Consider the following 23,360-nt stretch of genomic DNA (forward strand, 5'->3'; position numbering starts at 1 on the left):
ATATATTTTTTATTTATTGTAAAACACGGCATAACGAAGACGTACAAAGCTAACGCACGAGTGCAAAAAATGCATGAGACGGCTTATGGTGCCTGCCTGTGGTTTTGTAAAGAGATAATAAAAATGATAGTTGTTGCGTCATCGTCTTGAGCTTCATGATTGGTAGAAGCAAGACTTGTGAGGCGGGGCAAGGACTGTGTTGACGTCAAACCCTCCTCAGAGCATGCGTGTAGCTCATCCCCGTGTCCGTGTGTATGAAAGGCAGAAAACCCCTCGGTACAGCTCTTATTGCGCTACGGACACCGTGTGCATCTGTGAAATAATATCTGGAATCTACTTAATGAGAGTTGATCTTTGGTGGTTACTCACGCCTGAGTTAGGAGGTCCAACTTACTAACTTACACGACACACAAGTCAAGAGTACCAGCAGAAGACCCGCCACGGGAAACCAGAGAAAAGGAAAGGGGAACCTTTCTAGCTGCTCGGTGTTCTCTGAGAACAGGTGAGGAATTCTGCGATATGACACATGCTTGATCAAATTCACCGTTTACTTTCAATGAGATTGCTGTACGAACCAGATACATTGTCTTTGTGTCCTTTCCACACTAAGATAGGCGGTGGTTTTGGTGTAGCCTACATCATATGGTCGTACTGAAAACGCGGCACTGTAGGCTACTAAGTGAGGCTATGTAACACTATGTAACACCATCACTTGTCAACATAACGGCGCTGCGTAACGTCAGTGTGTACAGTTTCTTTCTCAATAAGGACTCAGTCCCAAACGGCTTGCAATATCCCACGCTATTTCTGAATTCATATTGACTTGTGGATGAGCGAACGTTAGATCCATCACAAGTGCGCAGTGAGCGACAATCAATGTTTGGTTAAAACGGAAATAAAGGTGGTGAATAAAACAGTCATTCACACATCTACAGCTGACATTTTAGAAATACGTAAGTTGATGTGTGCATTTCATTAGGCTACAGTTAATTTCCTTCAGTAGGCTACACGAAACAGATGCACATAAAACCTAGCCTGCTACGTGGGTGCGCATGGCCGGTCAGGGACCTTTTTGTCCTCCTCACAAGTAAGGGGCCTCCGTGGATATTTTGTCTAAGATGTCAGTAAAAACCAACACACTGCTAGATACTGCGCTGAGACAGTCTCAAATATTATTGTTGTCACCCTCCGTGTAGTCTGAACTGAGGGCTAACATCAAAGATAGCTATCGTCAACGTACTTCCTATGTTAAGAACAGGGCGCTTATCATCGGGAGTTATGTTAGCCTTATTACCGGGTGGAAGAATTTGAGTTCAACGCCTATATATATATAGAGTATAACGCTATCATACGTTGGCCAAAGCTTTGTGAAGCTAGTTTAAGCTATTCATCAGCACTTTGTTATCGACCCAAATGGCTTCGGGGGGTTATCGCGCGCCCCGGGTAAACCAGCATTTTACCTATGCTTTCCATACGTCCGCTGTCAACCAGACCACCAGTCCCTTTACCAACAACAGCAAGTTTTACCCTACTGTTTGCAAATTGCAGGTTGGGTATTACGTACCGTTAGAAGCCATTATTCAAGTGGACACGCAGCACCAAAATTGGGTCGTAGGCCTACTAGTAAATTGCTCGCCCTGGTTGTCATCATGTGACAAAGATTAGGCTACGTTATATTAGGCTAAGGACAGCGCTACCAAATCATACTTACGTTTTAAGTTATTTTGCAAAACATCAGGAAAATAATTTGGGCGAAACAAGCTCGTCCACAGGCCGGCCAACTTCACACAGTCAGGTGCCCCAATTAGTGCTTAGTTAGTAGTTACTCGTCACTTACTGTATACGTCACATAATAGCTCAGCCAACGTGATTGATGTGTCCATGAAATCCGCGTTGGATGAAAACAAATGTAGCCTAACCTAGAATAAGTATTTACACTTGTCCTAAGGGTAACCCTAGGTTGAGTTAGACAGGATAATGCGAGGTTGTGTAAAAGCCTAGCTTTCTATTCTTGTCTCATTAGTTACCCTTAGCAATATAAAGTCTGTCCATATGAGAGAGAGCAGGATAATTTCATAGATAGATGAATCAAAATAGATTGATTGTGGTTAGCCAATGTAGCCTAAACCAAGCGCTGAGACTGTGACTTATACGTCTGCTTCTGAGTCAAGTGTCCTGGCGTTGTGTAAACTTAGTAGCCTAACCTACGACTATTCTCGATACAAAGACGTGCCATTATGAAGAGGCAGACCATGGCTTTCTATCATCCAGGATCAGGTTCAGATCGCTATGCAACAGATCGGCCTGTCCATCCAGCTTCTGCTAGTGTGAATCGGCGTGAAGCGGGGCTGAGGACGAGGAGATCGCGGGCTGATGCATGCGCCCATGCATGGATGCGAGCTGAGAGCGCGTGCCAGTATCAACAAACCGCCAGCGCGAATCTAGTTTAACATCTGAGATATTACATAATACATACTGTACCACCCATCCGATTCGTTAATTTTAAATCTGCCCGTCTCTCTTATTTCGTCTCCAATCATGCAGTCGCTGCTGCCCGTTTGACCTCTTCTGCATGCCTAGACCCTGTATAAGCCGATAGACTTCAAACGTCTAGATACCAACAGTTCAAGTCAGTCATTGTCGTGTGTTGTTCATCAAGTGATCATGTTGGCCCTAGTAGTTCCCATCTGCCTTTTATATTTTGAATGTTTATGTTTAAAGTCTATTTCAGAATCAGAATAAAAAGCACTAGACAGTTAGATTTTTTTCCAAGATCTCCTGGGTGTGAATACAAATGATCTGTAGAATAGTGTAGACCCTGAAATTAATGGGTTCCATTGGAAGCCATTTTCATAAAATAAATGGTTTAATTTGACTACTGAGACTTTATGGATGTTGGCGATGATGCCTCATCATACCTCATGGTTGTACTGAGTAGCCGTTGGATAGAGGATGGGAGTGTGTCAGTGGCCACTCATGGAATCTTCCTCATTCATTTTCTATTGATTAAGTTGTCACAGGAGTGTGTGTGTGCGTGTGTGTGTGTTATGAGGTGTGACAGATGGCACTTTTCTCTTTCCTTGTTAATCCCCCCACATCCCTCCCTTGAGACAAGTGGACAGAAAGCTGAACCTAAACAGTATTCATGTAGCTGTGTAGGAGTGACACACACACACATACACACACACACACTCGTATGAACCCAGTGAGATGCCACCATCCCTCATTAACCCCAGAATGACCTGCGCCCCCCATCGCTTGTGGCAGCTGTTTCACCAGAGAACTTTCATGATGCGTCAAGAGCTGCCCAGCGGTACTGAAAGTGTGACCGAGCAGTCACCCTCTCTCCTTTACTGACCTTATCTGACATCACATGATGTTGCGTAACTGTAGTGCCACTGTGTTTAGAGAACACGTGTGCATAAGAATACTAAAAAAGAAAATGTGTAGCAAAGGTGCATTTCATTATTTGCATTGTTAAATTAGTGGGGTTCTGCAGTTTTACATTTTAAAGTAAATTTTAATGAAAAGCATTTTCTAGGTTTGTTTATTTGAACAATAATGACATCGCTGAAGACATATTAGCTAAGTGTCGTCTATGCCTGGCTCATAGCTATGGTGCTGATAAAAGCTAATAAAGGCATCCAGCTGTCAAGTGATATAACAATGTTATAACAATGTTATAAATTATTACCCATAATACACCCTTATACACCACTGATTTCATTGGCCACTGAAGATGCTGATTCATATGGTTACTATGATTTGCATCACTTCTGTGACCGGAAGTTGTTTCTGTCATGTGGAGATCCAGTATACCAAAACACTTACAGAAACAGTATAGTACACACACACACACACACACACACACACAGGTATCTGCTTTTTGTAATTCTTTTTTACTGATCTGGTTGCACAGACATTGATACAGCAGTCTAAATAGATGAACAAGTCAGACAATGCAATCATATCATCGACCTCATTCAGAACCTCTCTGATCCAGAGAGGAGTGCGTTATTGAAATAACATCAGCGTAGTGTCATGTCCATTACCGCTATTAACGGCCCATTTAGAGTCTAAGAACTGAGGTGGAAGTTGATCTTTCTCCCCATGAGACACAAACACATTTGGAGACGGAACTCTGACAGACAGAATTGTTTGAGGTTTCCTCGACGACAATAGAGTGTGGCTATGGGAAGATTTCCGAAACAGAAACGGCATACAATGGGCACACCTGTTGCCATCCCAGCACTATGAAGAAAAAAAAGCCTATGAAGAAAAAAAAACTTTCTGATAATAAAAAAGGAAGCTCAGCTTTCAGCTTTTTTGTACAGCATTGAAACCCCTTTACTGTCTGCCTAGGATTGGAGGCTTATATTGAGCTGTTGTCCCGCTAAAAGCCCATTCCCCTTAGGTGAAACCTTTTGGACAACACAGATATTCTTAGCGGTGAGCGTTAGCCTTTGAAAGCCCAGGGGGATGCTTATTATCTGTTCACATCTCTTCTGTGATGCCTGGCCATTCAATTACTCATTTATCCCCCGGTGGCCCCTGGCACTCACTGGCTAATGGCTATGGCCATGGTTCTAGATATGGGGTTGACTGCGGAGGTCTGACCACCGTTCTTCATTGGCAGAACTATAATTTTTGAAGATTTGATGCCTGCGCAGTTCTCTGTGGTTCCTTCCGTGGCAGGGGATGGACCTCATCACTCGTCACTTAACCAGGTAGCATTCACCTCCACCTTGGTCTGTTTATTACTGTGAGCCTTTTCTACAAACAGTGGACCCTCTATAATCTAGTAGTATATAGGAGCTAGGTGGAGATGTGGTAGTGTTGCTGCCTAAGAATTGGTTAACCAGGGATTGAATCCCGACCCGCTGTTACGAGTTTGGATAAAACCGTCTAAAATCCCACTCACTTTATTTAAAATCCCAAGACTGCCCGGCATGCCTATCCCCCCCCCCCCCCCCCAAGACCCCCCTCATTGCTCATAATGTAGTTGGAGAACATAATCTTTTGGGCTAAGCATGGCTTATGTACTTTAATCCATAGGCATGTCTTATTCAATATGGAAACAACTTACACATGCGTACATTTCTGCCATCTAGCATAAATACCATTGACCCAGTCCAGGGCTCCAGAGTGCGACCAATTTGGTCGCATATGCGACCGAATTTTTCAAAAGTGCGACTAAAAAAAATCTCCAAGTTCAGTCCGAAATAATTATTCATCAGAAAAATAGTTTGAACGTAAACCCGACGTACAGGAATGCCATTTGCGCCAAATTTATAGGAGTCATTGCAGATTAAAAGACGTCTTAAAATTGCGAACAATGCATACAAGGCCTTCCCGAACGACAGAGATACAGATATCGCCGAAAAGGAGTGCGTCATTGACCGCATTTACATGCAGGGAGTAACCCGGTTTTCAACAGCAATACTCGTTTTGCGCGCGAGTTGTGTAAACTCATTCTGATGGCATCAATCAATTCAATCCGGTATTTGGCGCAAACCGAATATCTCTGCTACATTTAAAGCCCGAATATTCCCTGCATGTATAACTGTGGTCATTGTGTACGGTGAATTGAATGGACACATTTAGATCGAGCATGGCAAGTCATTGCAATAGCCTATAATAATAGGCCTACCATTTCATTACTGCATTAACCATAGTGATGTTCTTATTGAAAATTAAAAAATACTAAAATTAAAAAGTAAATTGCATTGAGGGGCTGTCAAATGATTATTGCAATCATCATTGAAAAATCACATAAAAATCCCCCAGGCTACTTGGAACATCTCTTTAAATTGTGCTCAAATACATTTCTATGGAAGATGCTAGCATGGCGAGCTGGTTTAGCCAAGGCCTAAAGATCATGAAGGATAGTATGTAAGACATTGAGCCATGAGATTTGAAGCCCTTAAAAGACGTGCACTGTTAATTTACTCACTGTTATTTTTATTTAATTAATCTTGATATGTTTTAAGTTTACATTTCAGCTCAGTGAAGCACTTAAAGCACCAACACTTCATTAAGTTACTTTTCTTGTAGAATTGTAAATCATAAGTCATAGGACAACCTAGGACAGTAATTAAGGGAAAAAAGTAAACCTGCTGCGGTGTTAAATGCGATGTGGTTGAAAATTTGGGTGCACCTAACTTTTGTGCTGGTGCACCTAAGAAAAAAAAAGTTAGGCGCACCAGTGCAACCAATGCAAAAAGTTAGTCTGGAGCCCTGCAGTCCCCCACTGGGCAAAGCCGTAGAATTAGAACAGCCAGGTAAGTGTGTGTGTGTGTGTGTGTGTGTGTGTGTGTGTGGTATGTGTGTGTGTGTCTGTGTGTGTGGGTGGGTGGGTGGGGGGGGGGGTCGGGATGGGGGCTCTGCTAAGAAACCACTGTACTCTCACTAAAACTGGTTTACAACATAAGCTGGTTTTCATAGAGATAAGTGGTAGCCTACTATAAAAAGACCCCCCACCCCCACCTCACCCTGCTGGGGACCATGGGGTGCTCATGGTCCAGGTTTAATTTGATCCTCCTGGACATATTGTACCAAGCAGGCAAACTGGCAAAACCAGCAGAGTGAAATTGGAGTTGGTAATTTCTGCCCTTCCAGAGTTTTCTTTTCTAACTTAAGAGTAAGCTCACCAAGCTGCTTCACAAACTTGTTTCCTCCTTGCACATAATTTGAAGAATCCTCCATGGAACTCCTTTTAGGGTTCCAAATTCCGGTTCTCTTTTTGGAGCAGACGGCTACAGTCTTTCACTCTTTGGCTGCGTCTACGTTAAGCCGGGTAGTAGTAGGATAACGATCTCTGTCCACATTATAATTTTCGTAGCGTTTTTCAAAATCTCTGAACATGGAGATGAGGTTCCCATGCTATCTGATTCATCGTTAATCACCACCCATATTCCCACCCTGCCTGGCGATAGCCCCTCTTCTCCACAGGTGGGCTGCTCCAGGCTTTCCCAGCTCAGCATGACCCTGGGAGGTGGTTTTTCACTGCTTATTTATGTTGGCCTGTGGACGTGACGTGCCCCTTCTGCAGGCTGCTGTACGATTGGTCCAGAGGAGTTCTGTGACCTTCGTGCTCCCAGTGGATCACCTACTGTACGCAGCATTCCCACAGTCGGGGAAGACCTGGAAAGATCTGGCATTCCAGGCCTGGAATTTCCAAAGGCATATATTGTAATTAAATGTTTTTGGAAAATGTTTGACTTATTGCATGCTATATGCTGCCTTTTTTTAGAAGGGAACAAAGTGTTGACGGTTCATTCCATTCACTCTTTCAAGCTGTACTTTACCCAGACAAATTTAGTGTTTTAGCTATTCTCTCCCTGAAGACAACTCATGACTAAATGGTGTTTCAAGTTTTACAATAAAGACTCAGATGTTGTGATGGAGTGTTGGAGTGGTATGCTGACCAGGAGTTCACCCCATATATGACCCCACATTGGCTTGTGTCTCTAAACCATTGGCTCTCTAGAGTTGTGGTTGTCTGGACTCCAGCCCAGCTGAAAGGCCACCGTGGCACACTGGTGTCTTTGAAGTGCTTTTGAATGATTTTGGGTCTCCATGAACCATAGAACAACTTGCAGTAAACTGTATCGGTGCGCCCTCGCTCTCTGGTCAGACGGTCTTTAATTATACTATGCTGTGCTACATAGGAGGGAGGCCATTCTTCTCAGGAGTCAAGTCCTTTCTGAGTTGTTGTGTTTACGTGTGTGTGTGTGTGTGTGTGTGTGTGTGTGTGTGTGTGTGTGTGTGTGTGTGTGTGTGTGTGTGTGTGTGTGTGTGTGTGTGTGTGTGTGTGTGTGTGTGTGTGTGTGTGTGTGTGTGTGTGTGTGTGTGTGTGTGTGTGTGTGTGTGTGTGTGTGTGTGTGTGTGTGTGTGTTCCTCTCTGAGAGAGTCTGAGAGACATCCTCTTTGAGTAATAGGTTACTGTATGAGGCGTTCAGGTCCCCATGCTGTCCCTGATGAAGATTCAGTAACACTATACCGTGCTATGTCTTCTTTACACACACCACACACAACATACACACACACACGCTGGGTTGAAGGGCCTCAGTTAAGTGATATAATGGCAACCCTTGCTGGGTCATACTGTGTTGGCGTCTTAGAAGTGTGTGACGTGTGTGTCTTAGACATTTGTGTGTCTTAGATGTGTGGGTGTGTGTGTGTGTGTGTGTGTGTGTATGTGTGTATTAGGGGTGGGCGATATATATCGTCTGCGATAATATTGTGATTGTTGTTTTAACGATGTGCAAATTTACATTATCGAGTATTTAAATTACTTATTGGGAAAAAACACTCAAAATCACGCATTGAAACCCCATACATTCACTAAATCCAGGAGGTGTATGCAAGAGAAGCCCCGTTGCAGGAGAGCAAGTGTCACATGATCGCTAGTGGGTCCACGTTGTCACACGCAGGCCTAATGTTTATTTTGTGTAGCGAGATCCAGACGTAGCCTACTTTGGATTTTGTGCAGCTACTTCTGTTCACGTAGCATTAATGAGACAGTCACATTTTTTCCTACATGGTATTATATGGAGAGAAAACATTTGCCTTTGAGTATTTTAATAGTCAGTTGTAAACAAAGAACTCTTCTCATGTAACCCTTTTGTAAATGGACTGAAGTTTGCTCTAAATATCTACGTGTATCGATTATGCTAACCGTTAGCATCTCTATGGGATTTATCATATACATTAGCCATAAGCTAACGCATAAGTTTCTATTCTGGAACTTGGAATACTAGCCTACATGATTTCTCTTAAACAAAACATCGAAGGAAATAACTTAGATGTACTCTGTTGGTCTGCTTAGTTTTACAGTGAATCCTAAGTAAAGGTTTTTGAAAGGAACTTCAGCTTCAGACTTTCTCTTGGGAAACTGTTAGGCCTAGTCATCTTCTTTAATGTAGCTGGCTAGACCATGTCATTGCCACACACACAAGTGGGCAAAATTGGAAATGTGTCATAGAGTGACAATGCATTGGTTGATTTGGTTAAAAAGTCACAGGATCGGTTATTGGTTATTATTGTATTGATGCTGTTCATAAATAATGAGCTGTAAAGTAATTCAGACTTCTACAATTTTTTTTAAAGGATATCGACTAATTATCATTATCGTCAAAATCACAAAAAATATCGAGATATTATTTTTTGTCCATATCGCCCACCCCTAGTGTGTATATGTGTTCCCTGGTTTTTAAGTTGGGAGTATTATCAGCTCCCTGTGGTCTGGCCCTCGGTGGGTCTTGAGTTGTGGCTGGAGGAATTGGGAGTCGTGGCATTCTCAGCACCCTGGAGGGTCTTTGTAGAGCCGCCACAGCATTGCGTGCGCGTGGCCTCGGCGTGGAGTGGCTTAATTAAAAAAGGGAACATTTCAGCCTGTTAAATTGGTTAAAGGAATGTGTGCATGTTGCCATGGAAAAAGGTCAGTGTCTTAGCAACAAGGGTGCCAAGGGAACACCGCCCCCCCTCTTCCCACACCCACCCACGTGTGATTGAGTGCCGGGGTCCAGCGTTGTCGCTACGAGAGAGCGAGAAGAGGAAGACGTGTGTGAGCAGCCAAGTCCGTCATCACCAGACCAGCAAGCGGCGCTGTGTCTGCGGCAGTCACTCCGGGCTGAGACTGAGGACCAGTCACACACACACACACACACACACACACACACACACACTCACACACTCACCTGCCCCGACATCTCTGACGTCCCTGTACTCCCCACTCTGCCGATCTGTGTGAACATGTCCAGAGGGACTGCGGACGAAAGTGGACATTTTGTGTTTTTTTTTTATTAAGCTGAAAGGATTGGCTTGGTCAGGCTTAGACCGAGAGGCAGACAGAGCCCTCTATTTGCAACTGAGAGTGAGTCATGTGCAATGAGGATGATGGATGGACCAGCAGCAGCATGCATGCGCAGTTTGCATGAGAGAGAGAGAGAGAGAGTATTATTGAGTAGTATTGATTCTGTGGTTGCATGCGCACGCACAGCAAGAGTCATCATCTCTGAAAAGCGATCTGTGAGGTATGGATCTTGTGGGTGCTTTCTCTCCCACACAGAAACACACTCTCTCGTTTGCTCCTTCTTAGCCCCTCCTCTCTACCATCACCTACACTGACTATAATTCAAGAAGACTACTTTTTAAATAGGAGCTCAGTTTTAAGAATAGGTCATCAGTTAGATTTGGAAACACAAGGCTGCATGTCTAGCTGTCGCCACAAATTTAGCAATAGTTCTCATTTGATCTTTCTTGAGCTCTGTATAAAAACACAGAGTCTCTCCTCGTTTTGTTTTTAATTAACAGCTATTTGTGGGAAGAATTTGCCTCAGTGGAGACCTAAATGAATTAGGCAATCAGGCAAATTGAATTCAGAGCCAGGAGACCTTGGATAAGAGGAATGGGCCACCGCGTCGTGGGGAAAGGGATAAGTGCTTCTGTAGAACAGGGACCAGTGTAGTCGTAGAGATAAATGATTGGATTAAAACACATTTCTTGCCCATGGTCAGAACTAGACATGTCTGACTGACCGTAAAGTAGAACAAATAGTTTTATTTTATTATTTTCACACAGACAGACACTCTTTTCTTTGTGTTCGTAAAGCTGCAGTTGGCAAGTCTGACAGATTGAGGGGACTTAACCAAAATGTTTAATGTTTACAACTCTCATGCCCCTTCCCCACTACCACCGAGCACCCTCTCATCGAGTTTGTGCTTGTCAGTGCGCACCAGACTGCACCAGACTGTGATTAACAGTCAGATCTCACACAGCCCTGCTCTGATTGGACCAGAAGATCCGGGAGCTGTGGATTTTGCAAAACAAATAACAGGCTCTAGGTGGAGGTAGAAGTGCGGATTTTTTTCTAAAACCGGCTGATTTATATTGTTCTGTTCGGAGCATAGTGTCGGTTTCAGTGAATATGATCAAAAAATCTTGCCAACTGCAGCTTTAAGACTTCTTCCCTTTCACCTAGAGATATGAAATGTATAGGAGGCAGTGTGGCACAGAGGTGTCCAGAGATAACTGCAAAAAGGCCGCCCGTCACTCAGTAAGGTCACTCGGCCTTGATGTGTGAATCTAAACAAACACTTTTCAAACACTTTTCTTTGCTGTACGTCTTAAAAGAGTTGGTTTGACTTGTAAAGCTTCATCAAGGAGTGTAGTCTACATCTAACCAAAAAATTCCAAAGGCACACTGATTTTATAGTTAAAAAGCCTTTAATTTAGGTGGGCTTACGCGTTGCGACAGAACATGTCTTCATCAGAGCACTTTTCTTTGCTTCCTGTAAGTGTCTGTTCATACTGTAGATGGTGCGCCTATCGCATCTAACATACCAAGACTGCCTTAGATTTAACATTGAGCATACCAAGGAGTGCCTTAATCCGGGTTTACATTGTACACGGCATGCGCTGTGCATGGGCATGTTGTGCTTGTCGCCGGGCTCAGCACAAAATACCTATGATTTCCACCGCGCTGTGGTAAAAGGTCAACATGGTTGACCTTCGACCGCGGCACTTGCAAAAGTGGCAAAGCGGTAAAATGTGTTTTGCGAGCACAAGCCATTAACAATAATGGGTATGATCGCTTGCACGTACAATGTGAACCCCCCCCATCAGATTAAACATGGAACATGCCGTAGGCGGTCTTAGATTTAACATCAAACATACTAAGGGTTGTCATTCAACATACCAAAAGACTGCCTTATATTTAACCTCGAACATACCAAGGATTGCCGTAGCAAAGACTCCCTTGGATGATCGAGATAAATATTTAGTGTGTGGACGCACTGGTGATCTTTTTTCTTCATCTGATTGATCTGTAATAAGTGGGTTTGGCTTTATTTTTGTTTTATTTGTTTTGGCCCCTTCGGTGGAGGGTAAACTGACCTTAAACTATGAAAGGGGAAACTGACCTTGAACTATGAAAGACTATGAAATTGTAAACATAAACTGAATGATCTTCATTTCCAGAGTTGTTGACAATTGCAAAATCATTACTGTTGATCCATAAAGAGGCCTTAGTGGCCCTGAACTTTTATAATGGGGCTGCAGCACACACTTCTACCAGAGTGACAAAGAAAGGCCCTTATGGGTCACGCTGCTTGTAGGCAAACACACACGCACACACACACGTCCTTATGGGTCACGCTGCTTGTAGGCAAACACACACACACACAGACACACACACCCTTATGGGTCACACTGAAGTAGATGGTGTGGACTACTACAGGATACCCCTGAAAGGAATCTTGGTGGTTTGAAAACGTTCTCCCCCAGATACAGACCTGGGATCTTTGTAGTTTGAGAACATATTCCCCCAGATACAGACCTGGGATCTTTGTAGTTTGAGAACATATTCCCCCAGATACAGACCTGGGATCTTTGTAGTTTGAGAACATATTCCCCCAGAAATATAACTGGGATCTTGGTGGTTTGAGAACACATTCCCTAGAAATAGAATTGGGATCTTTGTGGTTGGAGAACATATTCCCTCAGAAGTAGAACTGGGATCTTGGTGGTTTGAGAACATATTCCCCCAGAAGTAGAACTGGAATCTTGGTGGTTTGGGCTCATCATCTTTAAGTGACATCCATTTAAATGAGGTTTCGTACCCTGAATGATCAAGAATAGGTGTAGTTTGTCTGTAAACCATCTCCGGTTAAAAGGTGTTCAATCTCTCATCTAGTTCAAATGGCTGAAACTAGACGATCCTGTCCAATGTGTCTTGCAAACAGTAAAGTGGGCTTAGATGGGATACCATCTCCATATGGGGTGTGACCCTCTCTGTTCTTCTGCCCAGGCACTGGGTGAGTCCATACAGCCAATTCTTCATATGGAATTCTTGACAAACGTGTTCACTCATGTTGCAGTAGCCATACAGCAGGTACAGTAGAGGCTGTTATGTGTGTGTGTGTGTGTGCGTGCGTGCGCGTCTTTGTGGCTGTGTGTGTGGCCGCGTAGAAGGTCTTTTGTTGCATACAGTGGGCATGGGGATGACTTTAAACAAAGTCCTTTGTTGGGTTGTGTGTGTGTGTGTGTGTGTGTGTGTGTGTGTGTGTGTGTGTGTGTGTGTGTGTGTGTGTGTGTGTGTGTGTGTGTGTGTGTGTGTGTGTGTGTGTGTGTGTGTGTGTGTGTGTGTGTGTGTGTGTGTGTGTGTGTGTGTGTGTGTGTGTGTGTGTGTGTGTGTGTGTGTGTGTGTGTGTGTGTGTGTGTGTGTGTGTGTGTGTGTGTGTGTGTGTGTGTGCATGGGGATATGGGGCTAATTAAGAGATTAGGAGTCTCCCCCACAATAGCTAATACACACGCACACATGCACACACACTCTGACCTCCTACAGCATCAGCCACATCTCTTCTCTTCAATTCTCTCTGTGCGTCTTTGTCTCTCTCCTCTCTCTCTCCATCTGTTTATTTCTTCCTATCCTGTAACGCCTTTTTTATTTTCACCTTTTTTCTATTCCTTCTTTTCCTCTCTACCTCTTTTCCTCTGATCCCTCTTTTTTTGCTCTTCCTCTCCATCTGTCTCTTGTCATCAGTTCTTTGGTGGTGAGGGGTACATTCAATGTGCAAAAAAAGGGTAATTACGCTTTAATGATCATTGAATCATTAAACCCTTTTCACTTTTCTCATTTCCTGTGAGATTGGCCTTCCCCTGAGGTGCGTGTGTGTGTGTGTCCGTGCGTGTGTGTGTGTGTGTGTGCGTGTAAGATAACAGTCCTGGAGGACTGTGAAGGACCCTTTTTTTTCTTTTTTTTTTTAAACTTTCTTTTATTTTGTTTTCACATCAGTCATACAATGCATCAAAACAAAGTCTTATATGACATAAGGTTGAATAACAAATATGTCAGTCTTAGGATCTAATACTAAAAGGATCAAATACTTAAAGGCTGATCTAATCATCCAGTAACTTAATACATTGTTATTCCTAGACCTGCCTTTAGGTTCCAACAGAGAGGACACAAAAAGAGAAACAAAGACAGACAAAGGGCATAGAAAAAAAAAAAAGTTATATTAAGTGGAGATGTAACACAATAGAGGTCCAGTTATTGAGAAATACTTCTGACTTTAGCTGTAACACTGCAGTGGTATATTCCATGTGATCCACCTCTTGGACTCTATCCCTCCATTGGACTATTGTGGGGGTCTGCGGCTTCAACCACGAGGCCGTGATGACTTTTTATTTGCAATTAGCAGAAGTGTCCTTAACAATTTTGCATGGCTACTTTCCAGGAAGTCCTCCGGTACTATGCCCAATAAAAAATTTATTGGTTCCATCGGTAGGTCTATAGATAAGCATTGCTTTATTTCTCTTTGTATATTTTTCCAATATTCTAATACTTTTGGACAATCCCAGAATATATGTGTGTGATCCCCAAGTAAGCCACAACCCCTCCAACACTCAGGTGAAGTATTACCCCATCTTGACGTAACAAGTGGTGTTCTAAAATATCTCATTTTCAGTTTCCAACCATATTCCCTCCAACTGAGGCTATTTGTTACCTTATGCCCCTGTTCAAATGAAGTTTCCCACTGTTTGTCAGATATAACTGTATTCATCTCCAATTCCCATTTTTCTTTGATATCCAAGTTGTTCTCTCCCAAATCTTCTTGTAATAATGTTTTTTGTCACTGTTCCCTGTATAGTTAAAATGAAAAGATGCTCTATTTTAGATGGTAGTGAACAAAGCTTTTCCCATTCTTTATGTTTCTTTAGATAGTCTCTTATTTGTAAAAACCTGAAAAAGTCTTCATTTGCTAAATCATAGTTTTCTTTAATTTGTTCAAATGACTTTAATGCAGTTCCCTCAAATAACTGGTCCAAGACTTCCAAACCCTTGTCCTTCCATCTTTCAAAACCCTTGTCTAGTCTTGCTGGAATGAATTCTATATTTTTAGCTATGCTTATGGCTCTGGATATGGTCATAGGTGATTGTATTTTTTTTCTTACAGTAGACCATACTCTCAGAGTATTTTTAACCCATATGTTTGTAAGCTTTTTCATCCTATTGGTGTCTAAGTTAAGGAATGGGAGGGAGTTCAATGGAACATCTAGACATTCAGACTGTTCCATTCCTACCCAAACAGTATCTTTTTCTTGAGATACCCAGGAAACCATGGATCGTAATTGGGCTGCCCAGTAATATTGTTTCAGATTAGGTAAATTCAGGCCTCCGTTGATTTTTGTACATAGTAATCTTCTGAGTTTAAATCTAGGGGGTTTGCTTTGCCATATGAATTTAGAAAACCAGTTTTCTATAGTGGTGAAAGTAGCTGGGGGGACAAGAATAGGCAAAGATTGGAAAAGAAAAAGCAGTCTGGGGAGGATGTTCATTCGAATAGTCTCCACTCTTTCCATCAAAGAAAGTGGCAACACTTCCCATCTTATAAGATCTGCTTTTATACAATTCATCAACTTCCCATAATTGGCTGTGAACATATTTGTTAGATCTGTAGTTAGAATTATTCCCAAGTATCTAAATCTTTGTGATCATCTATGTAAGTTAAAATGTCATCTGCATATAGTGATATTTTATGTTCTGTATTTCCCATATCCATTATGCCTTTTATTTTCTCATTTTGTCTTATGGATGCCGCCAAGGGCTCAATGTTTATGGCAAAAAGCAGGGGGCTAAGACAGTCTCCCTGTCTCACCCCTCGCTGCAGGCCAAAGAACTCAGAGCAGCACCCATTCACTCTGACTCTTATAAATAGTTGTGACCCATCTTATACATTTTGAGTGAAAGCCCATCCCAGACAATGTCTTAAACAAAAACTCCCAATTCACAGTGTCAAAAGCCTTCTGTGCATCAAAGTTTATAAGCATTGATGTCTGTTTATTTTTCTTTGCACAGGTAATTATGTTTGAAGTTCTTCTTATGTTATTAGCACCCTGTCTGCATGGAATAAACCCTGTTTGGTCTGACTTAATAAGTGATCCAATATGTCTTTGAACTCTTTGCGCTAAGATGCTTGTCAAGAATTTCTGGTCATTACATAACCGGCTAATAGGTCTATATCCTTCGCATAGTGTTGGATCTTTTCCTTCCTTGTGTATCACAGATATGATGGCCTGTGACCAGGTCCCAGGAGGGTTACCCTTGGAGAGAGCATATCTAAACAGCTCAGTTAACACTGGTGCTAGGTCATTGATGAAGCACTTATAAAATTCTCCAGGGAGGCCGTCAACTCCTGGGGATTTATTATTTTTTAATCTCTTATTGCATCTCTTATTTCTACATCTGTTATCGGTGATATCATTTGTGATGACGCTTCCTCTGTTAATGTGGGGAGCTTTACATTTTTAAGGAAGATGCTGGTTTTATCAGTTGTCATTTGTGACCTGGGTTCCTTATATAAATTGTGATAGAATGTTGCAAATGCCTCTACCACTTCTTTGGGGTGTGATACTGTTTTACCATTTGTAAACCATTTTGGCGACAGTTCGGTTAGCTTGGGCTTTGCGAAGTTGAAAAGCTAAAAGACGGCTAGCTCTGTTTCCATTCTCATAATACCTCTGTTTAGTAAATCTCAGAGCTCCTTCTGCCTTCAGTGATAACAGTTTATCTAAGGCTTTTCTTGCTTCTTTAAGTTCAGTAAAAACATTGCTGGAGCCTGCGCCCTTGTGCTGCATCTCTAAAGATTTTATTTTATTAGAGAAAACTGACTTCCAAAAGCCCGACTGATTTAAAACGCATCAGTCTCAACAAGGACAGAGAGTTGTGGTCTCTCCGGGGGTGTGCGCTATGTGCGAGAGGCTATACGCAAGTCAAACGTCTTTGCTATAAGAGGCTATACGCAAGTCAAACGTCTTTGCTATAAGAGGCTATACGCAAGTCAAACGTCTTTGCTATAAGAGGCTATACGCAAGTCAAACGTCTTTGCTATAAGAGGCTATACGCAAGTCAAACGTCTTTGCTATGGCCTGTAGGCTGAAATAAGAGGGGAGGGAAAAACAAAAATTCCTCCATCGAGGAGAGTCTATTCTTACACATATTACCGTAGCTTTCTATGAATACACTATTCTTACACATATTACCGTAGCTTTCTATGAATACACTAGCCAAAACGTGTCCATTTTACAGCTAGGATACGAATCATAACCGGCCTGAATTAACCAGGACCTAGGCTACTTACTGCACTGGATATGTTTACAGGCCTTAGACCTTGTGAAGTAAGCTTTTCAGATCTGCGTTGGTCATCTCGTTATGCCTGTGTGCTGTATCCATCCATTTGTTCTGTAAAAAGTTCAGCGAGAAGAGTTTCCCTCTCAGCGAAAAGAGTTTTTCTTCGTCCTCTTTCACTCCATAGATGTGTAGGTTGTTCCTTCTCGCTCTTGATTCGAGATCCTCACACTTGGCAGCCACACTAGCTTCTCGATGGAGCAGATAGCGGAGAGCTCTTTCATTTCGTTGAGTTTTTTCCTCTGCGCCTACCACTCTCTCTTCATAGTCTGTCATTCGTTGTTCAAGTTGTGTTGTCCTGTCCTCCACCTCACTAAAAGCAGTTTTCTACCCTCGTTAAGGATTCTTTGGTATCTTTAGAAGCTTCAGCGTGCTCCTTCCTCAATGTGCGCAGCTCGGCTAGCACTGCCACCATGCTTTCCTCGCTTAGCCCAGAATCAGTTTGTTGGTCTTTAAACGTTTTCGGTGGCTTGTTGGTCTTCTTTTCGGATTCTTTTCGAAGGTTTGCCATAACGATTACTTGGTATGATTGTTTTTAATGAAAAAGAAAAAGAAAATGACGTTTTGGCTAGTTTTTTAAAGACTCCTCAGGAGCTTTGAAGTCGGGCTGTTGCCTTGGTCATGACGTCACCGGAAGTCGCAAGGACCCTTAATGTTAAGTGTAGTTGCCCAAGCAAAATGATTACCAACTCTTAGACGTATATGACTGTGTAAAGCTCTCTCTCTCACACACACACACACACACACACACACACAAATACATTGCTCACGTGTCCTGTGACTGTCCTGTGATGGCACATGGTCTTTAAAAAAGCTAAGCTACTGCATGTGTGCGGCATGCAGACAGACACACACACACACACAGACGTGAGTGTCATATAAAAAATGTAAATGAGGGTCTGCTCTGAGGGTTATTGTTTTCAGACACACTGTACACTACTGGCAGATAGCATTCCATTATCCCTTACACACACACACACACACACACACACACACACACACACAGACAAACAGACAAAAAAGTGCAGAATGGCACAACTGCTACTAAACACACGCACCACAAGTGTTGTAGGGCATAGCTGCTAACACACACACACGCACATACACACAGACACACAGACAGCAAGTACTGTAGGGCATAACTGCTACACACACACACGCACATACACACAGACAGCAAGTACTGTAGGGCATAACTGCTACACACACACATACACACAGACACACAGACAGCAAGTACTGTAGGGCATAACTGCTACACACACACACACACGCACATACACACAGACAGCAAGTACTGTAGGGCATAACTGCTACACACACACACGCACATACACACAGACACACAGAGAGCAAGTACTGTAGGGCATAACTGCTACACACACACACACACACACACACGCACATACACACAGACAGCAAGTACTGTAGGGCATAACTGCTAACACACACACACAGAGACCCTGTCGCCAGCTGTTTGCGGCTGGCCTTTGAAGGGCGCTTGTGTAACAGCAGAATGCCTTGCACTACTGCGGAGAACATGACTACAGACTCTGCCTTCTCAACTGTGTGAATTACACACACACACACACACAATCTCCAATTTGATCTAAGATGTAGCCTTCACAGTCTAGCATGCTGTAGACTCGGCTGTGTGTGGAGTTGTGTGTGTTTTCTGCAAGTACACATCTTGTCTTCACAGCTGTTGTCTGTCTTTATACTGCTTTGAATAACCTGTGTGTGTGTGTGTGTGTGTGTGTGTGTTTTCTGAGGACGCTTGTTCGTGTTCCTGCCAGTCTGCTCTATATCTGTCTTGCTCATCGCTCTGTGTGTGTGATAGTGACTGTGCTGCTACCACCCACATTTGGAAGTGTCTGTGTCTGTGTGTCTGTATGTCTCTGTGTCTGTGGGACTTGTCTGTGTCTGTGTCTGTGTGACTTGTCTTTGTCTGTGTGTGTGTGTGTGTGTGTGTGTGTGTGTGTGTGTGTGTGTGTGTGTGTGTGTGTGTGTGTGTGTGTGTGTGTGTGTGCGCGCGTGTGTGTAGATGCTGCCTTAGCTCAGTGGTTCTCAACCTTTTTTCAGTGATGTACCCTCTGTGAAATATTTTTTCAGCCAAGTACCCCCTAACCAGCGCAAAGCATTTTTAGTTAAGAAAAAAAGACTTTAAATGGAGCAATAAAACATATTCTTCAAGAAGATACAGCCGGAATTTTGCCGGCTCTGGTTTGGCCTTCTTTGCCACTTGTCCCTCCGTGTTTTCACAAGAATTACCGCTACGCTTCAACCACGACTCCATTGTTTAAGTTTTGACAGTGATTGACAGGTGATGGCGGGTGGCATGTGACCAGTTGGGTCGAACCATCCTGGTATGGGGGGACTCTGTGTTTTTAGGATAATGAAATTGAATAGCCTACTGAAATATAAAATTAATTTTATGAACTTATATTTTCCTGAAATATTTATTAAATAATTGTTTTTAAATTGTTTTAATAAGTATTTTTGCATGGATTCTACTTTTTAAATATATGTATATTTTAAAATCTCACGTACCCCCTGGAGTGCCTTCACATACCCCCAGGGGTACGCGTACCCCCATTTGAGAACCACTGCCTTAGCTCTTACATCTTGTGATCTCAAGTTCAGCCAGTTTTTCTTTTCACGCCACAGCAGTATACATAGTTTGTACAATGGATGACAGTGCGTTCACACTTCACTTGTTTTGTATACAGATGGATTGTTGTCATCGTGGTACAAAGGTTTGTGTCATTTTGTGACAATCTGACCGTTACCACCACCACATTGACTAAGAGTCTATAACAGGGTTCCCACGGGTCAAGGAATTTCTGGAATATCATGGAATGTCTATACCAGACATGAAAAGTCAGGGAATTTTATCATTTTGGGGGCAAAGTCATGGAATATCAGGGAATTTTTTTTAAAATGTACTTGCCAAATTACATAATTACAAATATATTTCCACTCGGAATTGGTGTATATCTGGTTATTAGCTTTACTGCTTGCTTGAGTAGTTGTGGTTAGTCCAACTTTGTTTATTCAATGCCCATTTATTCATCTCCCTCTCTAAAAAAGTTAACAGATTCTTTAACGCTACGTGACTGTTCGGAAATCTTTGGTCAATATATTGTACCCTTCATTATATAGTAGTTTAAATAAATTATATAAATTCAGTTTTTTTTTTTTTGTCAGGGAAAGTCATGGAATTTTACATTTCAGTTAGAGTGGGAACCCTGCTATTACATTTACTGAAACGTTTCTTCTGAGTAATCTCAGGCGATTAAAAAAAAAAACACGCTTGCTGCTGGATTCTGAGATGACGTGATTGTGTGAGTGTGTGTGAGTGACGAGAGAGGGTGGAGGGAGGGATGGAGTGAATGTGTGTGAGGAACGAAAGGGGAGGGAGGGATACCACAGGCATGTGTTGCGTATCGCCTCTCTGGAGTGCCCTCTGCTTGGCCATGATCATGATGGGTGTGTGTGTGTGGGGGGGGGGGGTGTAACTCCTGTGCTGTTGGAAAAAATAAGCACCTGTTAATGATTAACACCTATGAAGAATTAACACCTTTCTTGCTTCCCACCCACCTCTCCCTCACCTGTGATCCCACCTTTTCCTCCCCCTCCTCCTTCTTCTCCTTCTTCCCATCTCTCTTCTGTCTTTCTCACTCGCTCTGTCGCTCCCTCTCTCCTCCCAGTTTTTAACTCCCCCTCCCCCCCCCCCCCCGCAGATGCGTGGCGCTGGGCCCGGGACAGGAAGTGATGTGTGATCTAGGTACTGGCCTCCACTTTGGGTTTCGCTCGACACTTAGGCCAACCCCCACCAGCCGCCACGCCAAGCCAAGACAGGCCAAACTCGGCGGAAAAATACCGTTATTGGTGCCCGCAGGCTGCATGGTCATCTATTGTATAGAGTTATCTAACGTAGCAAACTCCAAGCTAAACGCTTGCTGCGTTGGGTAAATCTACATCGTAGTTGCTGTAATGGCATTTCAAAATACATTTTCTAGCCAATTCAAACTGTCTTCAACATGATAAATGTAAGTAATAATGTAAAATATATGGATATATTGGCTGTAGTCAGTTTGCTTCCGTTCCTAGCAGGACTAGTTGCCAAGCAACCAAAACCCAAAGAGAAGGACACTGCAATTGCAAAACAACTGTGCAGTTCTTTTGAAAACAAGATGTAAAGTTATCTGTAGATCAAGGATGCACTGCAGACTGAGCCCCCAGAGATCTAGTCGTAAGGCACGCATGGCCAAACTCAACCAGCCTTGAACTTCAATCTGACGTCACTGGTGGGGGTTGGCCTTCAGAACTTTCATCCATTCTGCAAGGGAGCGTTCCAATGTCCTCCTCATACGTATGCACCCCTCCGCTGCCTTGTGTCTAATTGAAGTGTCCTTACATGCCCCCTACAGCCTAATCTCCTTTCATAAGGGGCTGACCACGCACAGTACAGTACAGTAATCAGGGGCCCAGGCCAGAAGGGGTCTAGCTGTCCAGTGTTTCCCACAGAATTTAATTCTATTTGTGGTCGTAGGTTTGCAGAATTAACCTGAATGCAACAGTTTTTAACAAATTAGTGCAGTGTGGTTATGATTCTAACCAGATTTAACACAATTTAGTACAACCAGGAAAATCATTGTGTGGTGGTCAATGTTGATATTGTGGTGGGCCGCCACAAATAAGTCAATGTATGGGAAACACTGCTGTCTGTCCTTCCTCGATGCCTTTCTCATGAACGGATGATGTCAGGTCGAGGTTTGGGTGAAGGGGAAATGCTGAGTTCAGTGGCAGCACGTGGACGGACAGACATGGCTATCTTGAGTTCATCGTCCTGTTCACTGGGTCTTGGTATTGCAGTGTGTTTGAAGGTTAATGCCCTTAAAGGCAAGTTTTCTGAGAGGAGGGACTAAAAAATAGAAATAAAAAAACATTAAAACTAATTCAAATAGAAGTTGGTCTACTTACTGACAGATTTTATGTAATCTGTCTGCACCAAGATTGAGTGTTGATGAGAGAGTTGAATTGGTTTATGTTGATGTGAACCGCCAGTCTAACAACCACCAGGGTGTGGCAAACCTACAGAAGGTGCCAATGCTGGATGGCGCCAAGATTGAGTGTTGATGAGAGAGTTGAATTGGTTTATGTTGATGTGGACCGCCAGTCTAACCACCACCAGGGTGTGGCAAACCTACAGGTGATGCCAATGCTGGGTGGTGTCCACATCAACACTCCTCTTCTGCAAGCACATGGTTGGCATTCAGGAAGAGTACAACCTGTGGCAGGTTGGTTCACTAAAACTAAAACCCTGACCGACAGAGTTAAGGCCTATTCACACCAAGAACGATAACGATAACTATAACCATAACGATAAAAGCGTTCACACTGAACAACGATAAACAAAGTCTCTCCTTGTTTTAATGAATGTGACGGTTAAAACTAGATGGTTTCTGATTGGCTATTAGCTTTTTATTGTTCTGAAAATCGCTCTGAAGGTGATCCCCAACAATATCGTTCTTCATGTCGTTATTGTTATAGTTTATGTGTGAACGTCATCATTGATATTAACGAGAACTATATTTATTTATAGTTATCGTTATCGTTGTCGTTCTAGGTATGAATGGACCTTTACAGTTAGTGTCCAGTTCCAAGCCTGCAGTGCCCTGTGAAATTGATCTAATTCTCCTGTGAAAAGTGACCGCAGTACCGAGACTTTGCAAGATGGAGGACGCTAGCTGACTCTGGGCTAGCACGCGTAGGTGTTAACTGAACACGCTCCCAATGACCGGTATGCGAACACACAGCCCTGACGGCAGGGGTTTTGGAAGCAGGTTCCTAAACCCAGCTACACAAACATGGTGGGAGAGGGAGTGAATTTTACACACACACACACACACACACACACACACACACACACACACACACACACACACACACACACACACTCTACTCATTTGATTTAATACACACATTTGACCTAAAATGGGCAAATAAATGATTACATGCTTGCCCTACTTCCTAGTTGTGTTGTGTTTTGTTGTTCTCCTAATTCTCTAAGCACATTGTATTAAATGGCAGGCCGTTTGGGAAAACGGAGGCCCTGGCACTGAGACCACCAGGCGCTGGTTCAAGTATTCGCACAGGGAGGAGA

At 43.0% G+C, this 23,360-nt stretch overlaps 1 protein-coding gene across 2 annotated transcripts in view; it reads left to right on the forward strand.

The window, feature by feature from the left end:
- The first annotated feature begins 260 nt into the window (after positions 1-260).
- The window catches only part of slc23a2 (solute carrier family 23 member 2), a 75,779-nt gene continuing 52,679 nt past the window's right edge, over positions 261-23,360 (forward strand). The window contains exon 1 of one of the 2 annotated variants that reach the window (XM_076270691.1): positions 261-502. The gene's annotated coding sequence lies outside the window, so the exon portion shown is untranslated. The remainder of the gene's footprint in view (positions 503-23,360) is intronic. The other variant, XM_076270692.1, reaches the window with a different exon arrangement.

The sequence above is a fragment of the Alosa pseudoharengus genome, unplaced genomic scaffold (assembly GCF_046254945.1).
Source record: "Alosa pseudoharengus isolate Yale_2024_CS ecotype anadromous, Long Island Sound unplaced genomic scaffold, YU_APseudo_1.1 YU_APseudo_1.1_scf_6, whole genome shotgun sequence".
Classification (NCBI taxonomy): Eukaryota; Metazoa; Chordata; class Actinopteri; order Clupeiformes; family Clupeidae; genus Alosa; species Alosa pseudoharengus.